The sequence below is a fragment of the Aulostomus chinensis genome, chromosome 19 (genome assembly GCF_037954235.1).
Source record: "Aulostomus chinensis isolate RoL2024-O1b breed Wild chromosome 19, RoL_Achi_v1.0, whole genome shotgun sequence".
Lineage (NCBI taxonomy): Eukaryota > Metazoa > Chordata > Actinopteri > Syngnathiformes > Aulostomidae > Aulostomus > Aulostomus chinensis.
Window position 1 is genome coordinate 22,508,620 of NC_141338.1, and position 16,521 is coordinate 22,525,140.

Below are 16,521 nucleotides of genomic sequence, written 5' to 3' on the forward strand. Positions count from 1 at the left end.
ACCTGTGACACAAAACAGCCATAACTTTTGTTGAAAGTGAGTTTTCAGTCAAGTTTCAACCTGAAAGCATAGAAAGATGCATAAACTTGAAGTTACAGCTTGATTTCAGTGAGTTTTCATCAAAATACAGGAGTTCTGCATGAAGTGTTCATTTTGGCCTTCTCTCGCTGAGAAAACACTATTAGTGACCTGTGACACAAAAATGCCATAACTTTTGTTCAAAGTGAGTTTTAAGTCAAGTTTCAACCTGAAAGCATCGAAAGATGCATAAACTTGAAGTTACAGCTTGATTTCAGTGAGTTTTCATCAAAATACAGGAGTTCTGCATGAAGTTTTCATTTTGGCCTTCTCTCGCTGAGAAAACATTATTTGTGACCTGTGACATAAAAATGCCATAACTTTTGTTCAAAGTGAGTTTTCAGTCAAGTTTTAACCTGAAAGCATAGAAAGATGCATAAACTTGAAGTTACAGGTGGATTTCAGTGAGTTTTCATCAAAATACAGGAGTTCTGCATGAAGTGTTCATTTTGGCCTTCTCTTGCTGAGAAAACGCTATTTGTGACCTGTGACACAAAACAGCCATAACTTTTGTTGAAAGTGAGTTTTCAGTCAAGTTTCAACCTGAAAGCATAGAAAGATGCATAAACTTGAAGTTACAGCTTGATTTCAGTGAGTTTTCATCAAAATACAGGAGTTCTGCATGAAGTGTTCATTTTGGCCTTCTCTCGCTGAGAAAACACTATTAGTGACCTGTGACACAAAAATGCCATAACTTTTGTTCAAAGTGAGTTTTAAGTCAAGTTTCAACCTGAAAGCATCGAAAGATGCATAAACTTGAAGTTACAGCTTGATTTCAGTGAGTTTTCATCAAAATACAGGAGTTATGCATGAAGTTTTCATTTTGGCCTTCTCTCGCTGAGAAAACATTATTTGTGACCTGTGACATAAAAATGCCATAACTTTTGTTCAAAGTGAGTTTTCAGTCAAGTTTTAACCTGAAAGCATAGAAAGATGCATAAACTTGAAGTTACAGGTGGATTTCAGTGAGTTTTCATCAAAATACAGGAGTTCTGCATGAAGTGTTCATTTTGGCCTTCTCTTGCTGAGAAAACGCTATTTGTGACCTGTGACACAAAACAGCCATAACTTTTGTTGAAAGTGAGTTTTCAGTCAAGTTTCAACCTGAAAGCATAGAAAGATGCATAAACTTGAAGTTACAGCTTGATTTCAGTGAGTTTTCATCAAAATACAGGAGTTCTGCATGAAGTGTTCATTTTGGCCTTCTCTCGCTGAGAAAACACTATTAGTGACCTGTGACACAAAAATGCCATAACTTTTGTTCAAAGTGAGTTTTAAGTCAAGTTTCAACCTGAAAGCATCGAAAGATGCATAAACTTGAAGTTACAGCTTGATTTCAGTGAGTTTTCATCAAAATACAGGAGTTCTGCATGAAGTTTTCATTTTGGCCTTCTCTCGCTGAGAAAACATTATTTGTGACCTGTGACATAAAAATGCCATAACTTTTGTTCAAAGTGAGTTTTCAGTCAAGTTTTAACCTGAAAGCATAGAAAGATGCATAAACTTGAAGTTACAGCTTGATTTCAGTGAGTTTTCATCAAAATACAGGAGTTCTGCATGAAGTGTTCATTTTGGCCTTCTGTCGCTGAGAAAACACTATTTGTGACCTGTGACACAAAAATGCCATAACTTTTGTTCAAAGTGAGTTTTCAGTCAAGTTTCAACCTGAAAGCATAGAAAGATGCATAAACTTGAAGTTACAGGTGGATTTCAGTGAGTTTTCATCAAAATACAGGAGTTCTGCATGAAGTGTTCATTATGGCCTTCTCTCGCTGAGAAAACACTATTTGTGACCTGTGACACAAAAATGCCATAACTTTTTTGAAAGTGAGTTTTCAGTCAAGTTTCAACCTGAAAGCATAGAAAGATGCATAAACTTGAAGTTACAGGTGGATTTCGGTGAGTTTTCATCAAAATACAGGAGTTCTGCATGAAGAGTTAATTAAGGCCTTCTCTCGCTGAGAAAACACTATTTGTGACCTGTGACACAAAAATGCCATAACTTTTGTTCAAAGTGAGTTTTCAGTCAAGTTTCAACCTGAAAGCATAGAAAGATGCATAAACTTGAAGTTACAGGTGGATTCCAGTGAGTTTTCATCAAAATACAGGAGTTATGCATGAAGTGTTCATTTTGGCCTTCTCTCGCTGAGAAAGCACTATTTGTGACCTGTGACACAAAACAGCCATAACTTTTTTTGAAAGTGAGTTTTCAATCAAGTTTCAACCTGAAAGCATAGAAAGATGCATAAACTTGAAGTTACAGGTGGATTTCAGTGAGTTTTCATCAAAATACAGGAGTTCTGCATGAAGTGTTCATTTTGGCCTTCTCTCGCTGAGAAAACGCTATTTGTGACCTGTGACACAAAACAGCCATAACTTTTTTGAAAGTGAGTTTTCAGTCAAGTTTCAACCTGAAAGCATAGAAAGATGCATAAACTTGAAGTTACAGGTGGATTTCAGTGAGTTTTCATCAAAATACAGGAGTTCTGCATGAAGTGTTCATTATGGCCTTCTCTCGCTGAGAAAACACTATTTGTGACCTGTGACACAAAAATGCCATAACTTTTGTTCAAAGTGACTTTTCAGTCAAGTTTCAACCTGAAAGCATAGAAAGATGCATAAACTTGAAGTTACAGCTTGATTTCAGTGAGTTTTCATCAAAATACAGGAGTTCTGCATGAAGTGTTCATTTTGGCCTTCTCTCGCTGAGAAAACACTATTTGTGACCTGTGACACAAAAATGCCATAACTTTTGTTCAAAGTGAGTTTTCAGTCAAGTATCAACCTGAAAGCATAGAAAGATGCATAAACTTGAAGTTACAAGTGGATTTCAGTGAGTTTTCATCAAAATACAGGAGTTATGCATGAAGTGTTCATTTTGGCCTTCTCTCGCTGAGAAAGCACTATTTGTGACCTGTGACACAAAACAGCCATAACTTTTTTTGTAGTGAGTTTTCAGTCAAGTTTCAACCTGAAAGCATAGAATGATGCATAAACTTGAATTTACAGGTGGATTTCAGTGAGTTTTCATCAAAATACAGGAGTTCTGCATGAAGTGTTCATTTTGGCCTTCTCTTGCTGAGAAAACGCTATTTGTGACCTGTGACACAAAACAGCCATAACTTTTGTTCAAAGTGAGTTTTCAGTCAAGTTTCAACCTGAAAGCATAGAAAGATGCATAAACTTGAATTCACAGCTTGATTTCAGTGAGTTTTCATCAAAATACAGGAGTTCTGCATGAAGTGTTCATTTTGGCCTTCTCTCGCTGAGAAAACACTATTTGTGACCTGTGATACAAAAATGCAATAACTTTTGTTCAAAGTGAGTTTTCAGTCAAGTTTCAACCTGAAAGCATAGAAAGATGCATAAACTTGAAGTTACAGGTGGATTTCAGTGAGTTTTCATCAAAATACAGGAGTTCTGCATGAAGTGTTCATTTTGGCCTTCTCTCGCTGAGAAAACACTATTTGTGACCTGTGACACAAAAATGCCATAACTTTTTTGAAAGTGAGTTTTCAGTCAAGTTTCAACCTGAAAGCATAGAAAGATGCATAAACTTGAAGTCACAGGTGGATTTCAGTGAGTTTTCATCAAAATACAGGAGTTCTGCATGAAGAGTTCATTAAGGCCTTCTCTCGCTGAGAAAACACTATTTGTGACCTGTGACACAAAAATGCCATAACTTTTATTCAAAGTGGGTTTTCAGTCAAGTTTCAACCTGAAAGCATAGAAAGATGCATAAACTTGAAGTTACAGGTGGATTTCAGTGAGTTTTCATCAAAATACAGGAGTTATGCATGAAGTGTTCATTTTGGCCTTCTCTCGCTGAGAAAGCACTATTTGTGACCTGTGACACAAAACAGCCATAACTTTTTTTGAAAGTGAGTTTTCAATCAAGTTTCAACCTGAAAGCATAGAAAGATGCATAAACTTGAAGTTACAGGTGGATTTCAGTGAGTTTTCATCAAAATACAGGAGTTCTGCATGAAGTGTTCATTTTGGCCTTCTCTCGCTGAGAAAACGCTATTTGTGACCTGTGACACAAAAATGCCATAACTTTTTTGAAAGTGAGTTTTCAGTCAAGTTTCAACCTGAAAGCATAGAAAGATGCATAAACTTGAAGTTACAGGTGGATTTCAGTGAGTTTTCATCAAAATACAGGAGTTCTGCATGAAGTGTTCATTATGGCCTTCTCTCGCTGAGAAAACACTATTTGTGACCTGTGACACAAAAATGCCATAACTTTTGTTCAAAGTGAGTTTTCAGTCAAGTTTCAACCTGAAAGCATAGAAAGATGCATAAACTTGAAATTAAAGGTGGATTTCAGTGAGTTTTCATCAAAATACAAGAGTTCTGCATGAAGTGTTCATTTTTGCCTTCTCTCGCTGAGAAAACGCTATTTGTGACCTGTGACACAAAAATGCCATAACTTTTGTTCAAAGTGAGTTTTCAGTCAAGTTTCAACCTGAAAGCATAGAAAGATGCATAAACTTGAAGTTACAGGTGGATTTCAATGAGTTTTCATCAAAATACAGGAGTTCTGCATGAAGTGTTCATTTTGGCCTTCTCTCGCTGAGAAAACACTATTTGTGACCTGTGATACAAAAATGCCATAACTTTTGTTCAAATTGAGTTTTAAGTCAAGTTTCAACCTGAAAGCATAGAAAGATGCATAAACTTGAAGTTACAGCTTGATTTCAGTGAGTTTTCATGAAAATACAGGAGTTCTGCATGAAGTGTTCATTTTGGCCTTCTCTCGCTGAGAAAACGCTATTTGTGACCTGTGACACAAAACAGCCATAACTTTTGTTGAAAGTGAGTTTTCAGTCAAGTTTCAACCTGAAAGCATAGAAAGATGCATAAACTTGAAGTTACAGCTTGATTTCAGTGAGTTTTCATCAAAATACAGGAGTTCTGCATGAAGTGTTCATTTTGGCCTTCTCTCGCTGAGAAAACACTATTTGTGACCTGTGATACAAAAATGCAATAACTTTTGTTCAAAGTGAGTTTTCAGTCAAGTTTCAACCTGAAAGCATAGAAAGATGCATAAACTTGAAGTTACAGGTGGATTTCAGTGAGTTTTCATCAAAATACAGGAGTTCTGCATGAAGTGTTCATTATGGCCTTCTCTCGCTGAGAAAACACTATTTGTGACCTGTGACACAAAAATGCCATAACTTTTTTGAAAGTGAGTTTTCAGTCAAGTTTCAACCTGAAAGCATAGAAAGATGCATAAACTTGAAGTTACAGGTGGATTTCAGTGAGTTTTCATCAAAATACAGGAGTTCTGCATGAAGAGTTCATTAAGGCCTTCTCTCGCTGAGAAAACACTATTTGTGACCTGTGACACAAAAATGCCATAACTTTTGTTCAAAGTGAGTTTTCAGTCAAGTTTCAACCTGAAAGCATAGAAAGATGCATAAACTTGAAGTTACAGGTGGATTTCAGTGAGTTTTCATCAAAATACAGGAGTTATGCATGAAGTGTTCATTTTGGCCTTCTCTCGCTGAGAAAGCACTATTTGTGACCTGTGACACAAAACAGCCATAACTTTTTTTGAAAGTGAGTTTTCAATCAAGTTTCAACCTGAAAGCATAGAAAGATGCATAAACTTGAAGTTACAGGTGGATTTCAGTGAGTTTTCATCAAAATACAGGAGTTCTGCATGAAGTGTTCATTTTGGCCTTCTCTCGCTGAGAAAACGCTATTTGTGACCTGTGACACAAAAATGCCATAACTTTTGTTCAAAGTGAGTTTTCAGTCAAGTTTCAACCTGAAAGCATAGAAAGATGCATAAACTTGAAGTTACAGGTGGATTTCAATGAGTTTTCATCAAAATACAGGAGTTCTGCATGAAGTGTTCATTTTGGCCTTCTCTCGCTGAGAAAACACTATTTGTGACCTGTGATACAAAAATGCCATAACTTTTGTTCAAAGTGAGTTTTAAGTCAAGTTTCAACCTGAAAGCATAGAAAGATGCATAAACTTGAAGTTACAGCTTGATTTCAGTGAGTTTTCATGAAAATACAGGAGTTCTGCATGAAGTGTTCATTTTGGCCTTCTCTCGCTGAGAAAACGCTATTTGTGACCTGTGACACAAAACAGCCATAACTTTTGTTCAAAGTGATTTTTAAGTCAAGTTTCAACCTGAAAGCATAGAAAGATGCATAAACTTGAAGTTACAGCTTGATTTCAGTGAGTTTTCATCAAAATACAGGAGTTCTGCATGAAGTGTTCATTTTGGCCTTCTCTCGCTGAGAAAACGCTATTTGTGACCTGTGACACAAAACAGCCATAACTTTTTTGAAAGTGAGTTTTCAGTCAAGTTTCAACCTGAAAGCATAGAAAGATGCATAAACTTGAATTCACAGCTTGATTTCAGTGAATTTTCATCAAAATACAGGAGTTCTGCATGAAGTGTTCATTTTGGCCTTCTCTCGCTGAGAAAACACTATTTGTGACCTGTGACATAAAAATGCCATAACTTTTGTTCAAAGTGAGTTTTCAGTTAAGTTTTAACCTGAAAGCATAGAAAGATGCATAAACTTGAAGTTACAGCTTGATTTCAGTGAGTTTTCATCAAAATACAGGAGTTATGCATGAAGTGTTCATTTTGGCCTTCTCTCGCTGAGAAAGCACTATTTGTGACCTGTGACACAAAACAGCCATAACTTTTTTTGTAGTGAGTTTTCAGTCAAGTTTCAACCTGAAAGCATAGAAAGATGCATAAACTTGAATTCATAGCTTGATTTCAGTGAGTTTTCATCAAAATACAGGAGTTCTGCATGAAGTGTTCATTTTGGCCTTCTCTCGCTGAGAAAACACTATTTGTGACCTGTGACACAAAAATGCCATAACTTTTGTTCAAAGTGAGTTTTCAGTCAAGTTTCAACCTGAAAGCATAGAAAGATGCATAAACTTGAAGTTACAGGTGGATTTCAATGAGTTTTCATCAAAATACAGGAGTTCTGCATGAAGTGTTCATTTTGGCCTTCTCTCGCTGAGAAAACACTATTTGTGACCTGTGATACAAAAATGCCATAATTTTTGTTCAAAGTGAGTTTTAAGTCAAGTTTCAACCTGAAAGCATAGAAAGATGCATAAACTTGAAGTTACAGCTTGATTTCAGTGAGTTTTCATGAAAATACAGGAGTTCTGCATGAAGTGTTCATTTTGGCCTTCTCTCGCTGAGAAAACGCTATTTGTGACCTGTGACACAAAACAGCCATAACTTTTGTTCAAAGTGATTTTTAAGTCAAGTTTCAACCTGAAAGCATAGAAAGATGCATAAACTTGAAGTTACAGCTTGATTTCAGTGAGTTTTCATGAAAATACAGGAGTTCTGCATGAAGTGTTCATTTTGGCCTTCTCTCGCTGAGAAAACGCTATTTGTGACCAGTGACACAAAACAGCCATAACTTTTTTGAAAGTGAGTTTTCAGTCAAGTTTCAACCTGAAAGCATAGAAAGATGCATAAACTTGAAGTTACAGGTGGATTTCAGTGAGTTTTCATCAAAATACAGGAGTTCTGCATGAAGTGTTCATTATGGCCTTCTCTCGCTGAGAAAACACTATTTGTGACCTGTGACACAAAAATGCCATAACTTTTGTTCAAAGTGAGTTTTCAGTCAAGTTTCAACCTGAAAGCATAGAAAGATGCATAAACTTGAAATTAAAGGTGGATTTCAGTGAGTTTTCATCAAAATACAAGAGTTCTGCATGAAGTGTTCATTTTTGCCTTCTCTCGCTGAGAAAACGCTATTTGTGACCTGTGACACAAAAATGCCATAACTTTTGTTCAAAGTGAGTTTTCAGTCAAGTTTCAACCTGAAAGCATAGAAAGATGCATAAACTTGAAGTTACAGGTGGATTTCAATGAGTTTTCATCAAAATACAGGAGTTCTGCATGAAGTGTTCATTTTGGCCTTCTCTCGCTGAGAAAACACTATTTGTGACCTGTGATACAAAAATGCCATAACTTTTGTTCAAATTGAGTTTTAAGTCAAGTTTCAACCTGAAAGCATAGAAAGATGCATAAACTTGAAGTTACAGCTTGATTTCAGTGAGTTTTCATGAAAATACAGGAGTTCTGCATGAAGTGTTCATTTTGGCCTTCTCTCGCTGAGAAAACGCTATTTGTGACCTGTGACACAAAACAGCCATAACTTTTGTTGAAAGTGAGTTTTCAGTCAAGTTTCAACCTGAAAGCATAGAAAGATGCATAAACTTGAAGTTACAGCTTGATTTCAGTGAGTTTTCATCAAAATACAGGAGTTCTGCATGAAGTGTTCATTTTGGCCTTCTCTCGCTGAGAAAACACTATTTGTGACCTGTGATACAAAAATGCAATAACTTTTGTTCAAAGTGAGTTTTCAGTCAAGTTTCAACCTGAAAGCATAGAAAGATGCATAAACTTGAAGTTACAGGTGGATTTCAGTGAGTTTTCATCAAAATACAGGAGTTCTGCATGAAGTGTTCATTATGGCCTTCTCTCGCTGAGAAAACACTATTTGTGACCTGTGACACAAAAATGCCATAACTTTTTTGAAAGTGAGTTTTCAGTCAAGTTTCAACCTGAAAGCATAGAAAGATGCATAAACTTGAAGTTACAGGTGGATTTCAGTGAGTTTTCATCAAAATACAGGAGTTCTGCATGAAGAGTTCATTAAGGCCTTCTCTCGCTGAGAAAACACTATTTGTGACCTGTGACACAAAAATGCCATAACTTTTGTTCAAAGTGAGTTTTCAGTCAAGTTTCAACCTGAAAGCATAGAAAGATGCATAAACTTGAAGTTACAGGTGGATTTCAGTGAGTTTTCATCAAAATACAGGAGTTATGCATGAAGTGTTCATTTTGGCCTTCTCTCGCTGAGAAAGCACTATTTGTGACCTGTGACACAAAACAGCCATAACTTTTTTTGAAAGTGAGTTTTCAATCAAGTTTCAACCTGAAAGCATAGAAAGATGCATAAACTTGAAGTTACAGGTGGATTTCAGTGAGTTTTCATCAAAATACAGGAGTTCTGCATGAAGTGTTCATTTTGGCCTTCTCTCGCTGAGAAAACGCTATTTGTGACCTGTGACACAAAAATGCCATAACTTTTGTTCAAAGTGAGTTTTCAGTCAAGTTTCAACCTGAAAGCATAGAAAGATGCATAAACTTGAAGTTACAGGTGGATTTCAATGAGTTTTCATCAAAATACAGGAGTTCTGCATGAAGTGTTCATTTTGGCCTTCTCTCGCTGAGAAAACACTATTTGTGACCTGTGATACAAAAATGCCATAACTTTTGTTCAAAGTGAGTTTTAAGTCAAGTTTCAACCTGAAAGCATAGAAAGATGCATAAACTTGAAGTTACAGCTTGATTTCAGTGAGTTTTCATGAAAATACAGGAGTTCTGCATGAAGTGTTCATTTTGGCCTTCTCTCGCTGAGAAAACGCTATTTGTGACCTGTGACACAAAACAGCCATAACTTTTGTTCAAAGTGATTTTTAAGTCAAGTTTCAACCTGAAAGCATAGAAAGATGCATAAACTTGAAGTTACAGCTTGATTTCAGTGAGTTTTCATGAAAATACAGGAGTTCTGCATGAAGTGTTCATTTTGGCCTTCTCTCGCTGAGAAAACGCTATTTGTGACCTGTGACACAAAACAGCCATAACTTTTTTGAAAGTGAGTTTTCAGTCAAGTTTCAACCTGAAAGCATAGAAAGATGCATAAACTTGAATTCACAGCTTGATTTCAGTGAATTTTCATCAAAATACAGGAGTTCTGCATGAAGTGTTCATTTTGGCCTTCTCTCGCTGAGAAAACACTATTTGTGACCTGTGACATAAAAATGCCATAACTTTTGTTCAAAGTGAGTTTTCAGTTAAGTTTTAACCTGAAAGCATAGAAAGATGCATAAACTTGAAGTTACAGCTTGATTTCAGTGAGTTTTCATCAAAATACAGGAGTTATGCATGAAGTGTTCATTTTGGCCTTCTCTCGCTGAGAAAGCACTATTTGTGACCTGTGACACAAAACAGCCATAACTTTTTTTGTAGTGAGTTTTCAGTCAAGTTTCAACCTGAAAGCATAGAAAGATGCATAAACTTGAATTCATAGCTTGATTTCAGTGAGTTTTCATCAAAATACAGGAGTTCTGCATGAAGTGTTCATTTTGGCCTTCTCTCGCTGAGAAAACACTATTTGTGACCTGTGACACAAAAATGCCATAACTTTTGTTCAAAGTGAGTTTTCAGTCAAGTTTCAACCTGAAAGCATAGAAAGATGCATAAACTTGAAGTTACAGGTGGATTTCAATGAGTTTTCATCAAAATACAGGAGTTCTGCATGAAGTGTTCATTTTGGCCTTCTCTCGCTGAGAAAACACTATTTGTGACCTGTGATACAAAAATGCCATAATTTTTGTTCAAAGTGAGTTTTAAGTCAAGTTTCAACCTGAAAGCATAGAAAGATGCATAAACTTGAAGTTACAGCTTGATTTCAGTGAGTTTTCATGAAAATACAGGAGTTCTGCATGAAGTGTTCATTTTGGCCTTCTCTCGCTGAGAAAACGCTATTTGTGACCTGTGACACAAAACAGCCATAACTTTTGTTCAAAGTGATTTTTAAGTCAAGTTTCAACCTGAAAGCATAGAAAGATGCATAAACTTGAAGTTACAGCTTGATTTCAGTGAGTTTTCATGAAAATACAGGAGTTCTGCATGAAGTGTTCATTTTGGCCTTCTCTCGCTGAGAAAACGCTATTTGTGACCAGTGACACAAAACAGCCATAACTTTTTTGAAAGTGAGTTTTCAGTCAAGTTTCAACCTGAAAGCATAGAAAGATGCATAAACTTGAATTCACAGCTTGATTTCAGTGAATTTTCATCAAAATACAGGAGTTCTGCATGAAGTGTTCATTTTGGCCTTCTCTCGCTGAGAAAACACTATTTGTGACCTGTGACATAAAAATGCCATAACTTTTGTTGAAAGTGAGTTTTCAGTTAAGTTTTAACCTGAAAGCATAGAAAGATGCATAAACTTGAAGTTACAGCTTGATTTCAGTGAGTTTTCATCAAAATACAGGAGTTATGCATGAAGTGTTCATTTTGGCCTTCTCTCGCTGAGAAAGCACTATTTGTGACCTGTGACACAAAACAGCCATAACTTTTTTTGTAGTGAGTTTTCAGTCAAGTTTCAACCTGAAAGCATAGAATGATGCATAAACTTGAATTTACAGGTGGATTTCAGTGAGTTTTCATCAAAATACAGGAGTTCTGCATGAAGTGTTCATTTTGGCCTTCTCTTGCTGAGAAAACGCTATTTGTGACCTGTGACACAAAACAGCCATAACTTTTGTTCAAAGTGAGTTTTCAGTCAAGTTTCAACCTGAAAGCATAGAAAGATGCATAAACTTGAATTCACAGCTTGATTTCAGTGAGTTTTCATCAAAATACAGGAGTTCTGCATGAAGTGTTCATTTTGGCCTTCTCTCGCTGAGAAAACACTATTTGTGACCTGTGATACAAAAATGCAATAACTTTTGTTCAAAGTGAGTTTTCAGTCAAGTTTCAACCTGAAAGCATAGAAAGATACATAAACTTGAAGTTACAGGTGGATTTCAGTGAGTTTTCATCAAAATACAGGAGTTCTGCATGAAGTGTTCATTATGGCCTTCTCTCGCTGAGAAAACACTATTTGTGACCTGTGACACAAAAATGCCATAACTTTTTTGAAAGTGAGTTTTCAGTCAAGTTTCAACCTGAAAGCATAGAAAGATGCATAAACTTGAAGTTACAGGTGGATTTCAGTGAGTTTTCATCAAAATACAGGAGTTATGCATGAAGTGTTCATTTTGGCCTTCTCTCGCTGAGAAAGCACTATTTGTGACCTGTGACACAAAACAGCCATAACTTTTTTTGAAAGTGAGTTTTCAATCAAGTTTCAACCTGAAAGCATAGAAAGATGCATAAACTTGAAGTTACAGGTGGATTTCAGTGAGTTTTCATCAAAATACAGGAGTTCTGCATGAAGTGTTCATTTTGGCCTTCTCTCGCTGAGAAAACGCTATTTGTGACCTGTGACACAAAAATGCCATAACTTTTTTGAAAGTGAGTTTTCAGTCAAGTTTCAACCTGAAAGCATGGAAAGATGCATAAACTTGAAGTTACAGGTGGATTTCAGTGAGTTTTCATCAAAATACAGCAGTTCTGCATGAAGTGTTCATTATGGCCTTCTCTCGCTGAGAAAACACTATTTGTGACCTGTGACACAAAAATGCCATAACTTTTGTTCAAAGTGAGTTTTCAGTCAAGTTTCAACCTGAAAGCATAGAAAGATGCATAAACTTGAAGTTACAGGTGGATTTCAGTGAGTTTTCATCAAAATACAAGAGTTCTGCATGAAGTGTTCATTTTTGCCTTCTCTCGCTGAGAAAACGCTATTTGTGACCTGTGACACAAAAATGCCATAACTTTTGTTCAAAGTGAGTTTTCAGTCAAGTTTCAACCTGAAAGCATAGAAAGATGCATAAACTTGAAGTTACAGGTGGATTTCAATGAGTTTTCATCAAAATACAGGAGTTCTGCATGAAGTGTTCATTTTGGCCTTCTCTCGCTGAGAAAACACTATTTGTGACCTGTGATACAAAAATGCCATAACTTTTGTTCAAAGTGAGTTTTAAGTCAAGTTTCAACCTGAAAGCATAGAAAGATGCATAAACTTGAAGTTACAGCTTGATTTCAGTGAGTTTTCATGAAAATACAGGAGTTCTGCATGAAGTGTTCATTTTGGCCTTCTCTCGCTGAGAAAACGCTATTTGTGACCTGTGACACAAAACAGCCATAACTTTTGTTGAAAGTGAGTTTTCAGTCAAGTTTCAACCTGAAAGCATAGAAAGATGCATAAACTTGAAGTTACAGGTGGATTTCAGTGAGTTTTCATCAAAATACAGGAGTTCTGCATGAAGTGTTCATTATGGCCTTCTCTCGCTGAGAAAACACTATTTGTGACCTGTGACACAAAAATGCCATAACTTTTTTGAAAGTGAGTTTTCAGTCAAGTTTCAACCTGAAAGCATAGAAAGATGCATAAACTTGAAGTTACAGGTGGATTTCAGTGAGTTTTCATCAAAATACAGGAGTTCTGCATGAAGAGTTCATTAAGGCCTTCTCTCGCTGAGAAAACACTATTTGTGACCTGTGACACAAAAATGCCATAACTTTTGTTCAAAGTGAGTTTTCAGTCAAGTTTCAACCTGAAAGCATAGAAAGATGCATAAACTTGATGTTACAGGTGGATTTCAGTGAGTTTTCATCAAAATACAGGAGTTATGCATGAAGTGTTCATTTTGGCCTTCTCTCGCTGAGAAAGCACTATTTGTGACCTGTGACACAAAACAGCCATAACTTTTTTTGAAAGTGAGTTTTCAGTCAAGTTTCAACCTGAAAGCATAGAAAGATGCATAAACTTGAAGTTACAGGTGGATTTCAGTGAGTTTTCATCAAAATACAGGAGTTCTGCATGAAGTGTTCATTTTGGCCTTCTCTCGCTGAGAAAACGCTATTTGTGACCTGTGACACAAAACAGCCATAACTTTTTTGAAAGTGAGTTTTCAGTCAAGTTTCAACCTGAAAGCATAGAAAGATGCATAAACTTGAAGTTACAGGTGGATTTCAGTGAGTTTTCATCAAAATACAGGAGTTCTGCATGAAGTGTTCATTATGGCCTTCTCTCGCTGAGAAAACACTATTTGTGACCTGTGACACAAAAATGCCATAACTTTTGTTCAAAGTGAGTTTTCAGTCAAGTTTCAACCTGAAAGCATAGAAAGATGCATAAACTTGAAGTTACAGGTGGATTTCAGTGAGTTTTGATCAAAATACAAGAGTTATGCATGAAGTGTTCATTTTTGCCTTCTCTTGCTGAGAAAACACTATTTGTGACCTGTGATACAAAAATGCCATAACTTTTGTTCAAAGTGAGTTTTAAGTCAAGTTTCAACCTGAAAGCATAGAAAGATGCATAAACTTGAAGTTACAGCTTGATTTCAGTGAGTTTTCATCAAAATACAGGAGTTCTGCATGAAGTGTTCATTTTGGCCTTCTCTCGCTGAGAAAACACTATTTGTGACCTGTGACACAAAAATGCCATAACTTTTGTTCAAAGTGAGTTTTCAGTCAAGTTTCAACCTGAAAGCATAGAAAGATGCATAAACTTGAAGTTACAGGTGGATTTCAGTGAGTTTTCATCAAAATACAGGAGTTATGCATGAAGTGTTCATTTTGGCCTTCTCTCGCTGAGAAAGCACTATTTGTGACCTGTGACACAAAACAGCCATAACTTTTGTTCAAAGTGAGTTTTCAGTCAAGTTTCAACCTGAAAGCATAGAATGATGCATAAACTTGAATTTACAGGTGGATTTCAGTGAGTTTTCATCAAAATACAGGAGTTCTGCATGAAGTGTTCATTTTGGCCTTCTCTTGCTGAGAAAACGCTATTTGTGACCTGTGACACAAAACAGCCATAACTTTTGTTGAAAGTGAGTTTTCAGTCAAGTTTCAACCTGAAAGCATAGAAAGATGCATAAACTTGAATTCACAGCTTGATTTCAGTGAGTTTTCATCAAAATACAGGAGTTCTGCATGAAGTGTTCATTTTGGCCTTCTCTCGCTGAGAAAACGCTATTTGTGACCTGTGATACAAAAATGCAATAACTTTTGTTCAAAGTGAGTTTTCAGTCAAGTTTCAACCTGAAAGCATAGAAAGATGCATAAACTTGAAGTTACAGGTGGATTTCAGTGAGTTTTCATCAAAATACAGGAGTTCTGCATGAAGTGTTCATTATGGCCTTCTCTCGCTGAGAAAACACTATTTGTGACCTGTGACACAAAAATGCCATAACTTTTTTGAAAGTGAGTTTTCAGTCAAGTTTCAACCTGAAAGCATAGAAAGATGCATAAACTTGAAGTTACAGGTGGATTTCAGTGAGTTTTCATCAAAATACAGGAGTTCTGCATGAAGTGTTCATTATGGCCTTCTCTCGCTGAGAAAACACTATTTGTGACCTGTGACACAAAAATGCCATAACTTTTGTTCAAAGTGAGTTTTCAGTCAAGTTTCAACCTGAAAGCATAGAAAGATGCATAAACTTGAAGTTACAGGTGGATTTCAGTGAGTTTTCATCAAAATACAGGAGTTATGCATGAAGTGTTCATTTTGGCCTTCTCTCGCTGAGAAAGCACTATTTGTGACCTGTGACACAAAACAGCCATAACTTTTTTTGAAAGTGAGTTTTCAGTCAAGTTTCAACCTGAAAGCATAGAAAGATGCATAAACTTGAAGTTACAGGTGGATTTCAGTGAGTTTTCATCAAAATACAGGAGTTCTGCATGAAGTGTTCATTTTGGCCTTCTCTCGCTGAGAAAACGCTATTTGTGACCTGTGACACAAAACAGCCATAACTTTTTTGAAAGTGAGTTTTCAGTCAAGTTTCAACCTGAAAGCATAGAAAGATGCATAAACTTAATTTCACAGCTTGATTTCAGTGAGTTTTCATCAAAATACAGGAGTTCTGCATGAAGTGTTCATTTTGGCCTTCTCTCGCTGAGAAAACACTATTTGTGACCTGTGATACAAAAATGCAAGAACTTTTGTTCAAAGTGAGTTTTCAGTCAAGTTTCAACCTGAATGCATAGAAAGATGCATAAACTTGAAGTTACAGGTGGATTTCAGTGAGTTTTCATCAAAATACAGGAGTTCTGCATGAAGTGTTCATTATGGCCTTCTCTCGCTGAGAAAACGCTATTTGTGACCTGTGACACAAAAATGCCATAACTTTTGTTCAAAGTGAGTTTTCAGTCAAGTTTCAACCTGAAAGCATAGAAAGATGCATAAACTTGAAGTTACAGGTGGATTTCAGTGAGTTTTCATCAAAATACAAGAGTTCTGCATGAAGTGTTCATTTTTGCCTTCTCTCGCTGAGAAAACGCTATTTGTGACCTGTGACACAAAAATGCCATAACTTTTGTTCAAAGTGAGTTTTCAGTCAAGTTTCAACCTGAAAGCATAGAAAGATGCATAAACTTGAAGTTACAGGTGGATTTCAGTGAGTTTTCATCAAAATACAAGAGTTCTGCATGAAGTGTTCATTTTGGCCTTCTCTCGCTGAGAAAACACTATTTGTGACCTGTGATACAAAAATGCCATAACTTTTGTTCAAAGTGAGTTTTAAGTAAAGTTTCAACCTGAAAGCATAGAAAGATGCATAAATTTGAAGTTACAGCTTGATTTCAGTGAGTTTTCATAAAAATACAGGAGTTCTGCATGAAGTGTTCATTAAGGCCTTCTCTCGCTGAGAAAACACTATTTGTGACCTGTGATACAAAAATGCCATAACTTTTGTTCAAAGTGATTTTTAAGTCAAGTTTCAACCTGAAAGCATAGAAAGATGCATAAA